Raw genomic sequence first — 1,303 nt, 5'->3', positions numbered from 1 at the left:
AATGTATTAATATCTTTTATGTGGTGAAGAAAAACGAATAAAAAATATTCAAAAATAAAAAACTAAAAAGATAAAGGAAAAGAGTAATCATGAACTTATGTTATTTTAAATAAAAAATCTTTTAAAATAGATACGTTATACTATAAGTCTCTTTCAAAATTCAAGAAAATAAATTGTAAAATATTGATTCTTACATATATTAGTGCATATTTCCTTATAGGTTTAATAAGGATGTTTAAAACAAAATGTTAAAGGTTTCAAATCAGATTGATAGAAGCAAATTTTCTCACTATGGTCTCTATGGCTTAACATGACTAGGAATGTTCTGTCTCATTTGATTTATTTTTTTTATAATTTTATTTTACGCATTTTAATTTTATGGTTGAGACATTAAATAAGGATAAAAAATCTCTATATTTGAACATTTTGATTTATTAGTTAGTGTATAATCTCTTATTTAAAGAGTATGGTTTAAATCTCCTATTTAAAGAGTCAAATTCGAATCCCTCTTCTCTTAATTAAAAAAAATAAAAAATTAATAATGATTGGGTCCATGCTATGCTTTGGCTTGGTACTATATATGTCTTGGTTCAATATTTTCTTGTTTCAAAAAGTATGTAGGTAAGAAAATTCGCAAAATACAAAAATCAATATGATGGTATTGGTGGTTGTGGTTTCTATAGCTTGGTTTATTTCATATTGAATAGATTATTAATGTGTTTATTTACAATTTCATCTTTAATTTTTTTATCACAAACAAAAAATTGATCATTGAATTTACATGTTATATATATATAAAAGAATTAATTAAGTAACCTTCTCTCTTCTCGTCCTTATAAATTTCAACCTAATCTCCTCAAGATTATAACATGAAATCTCTATAGTTTTATCTTTGAGCATTGTATTTATGATTTGCCTTTTTGAATAAAAGAGACGATACATTACTATGATTAAATTTGAAATTGAGAGTATTTTTTACACAAAAGTGTTCACATTTGACATTCTTTACCTTTCTTATGAATTACGTAGATTTTTTTTTAAAAAAATATTTATCAATTATTATTTTTTATGGGATACTAAGTCTGCTAAAGTGGTCCTAAGGTAGACAACAAAGATTTAAAGGACAGTTGCAAAGATGTGGTACTTAGTCTTAACCCTTGGGTTGGGTGGTTTAGATTAGCACAGAGGGAGAGGTCCCCCCCCATCTTCCTATCGCCCCTACGGCTTGATACCACAGGAATCGGCATGTTTCATGACCTAAGTTTTTTTAATAGGAATTATCAAATCATTTTCCTTATTGTCT

The sequence above is a fragment of the Theobroma umbraticum genome, unplaced genomic scaffold (genome assembly GCF_002168275.2).
Source record: "Theobroma umbraticum cultivar Fairchild unplaced genomic scaffold, ASM216827v3 scaffold_51.0, whole genome shotgun sequence".
NCBI classification, from domain to species: domain Eukaryota; kingdom Viridiplantae; phylum Streptophyta; class Magnoliopsida; order Malvales; family Malvaceae; genus Theobroma; species Theobroma umbraticum.
Note: the sequence above shows the minus strand (reverse complement) of the source record.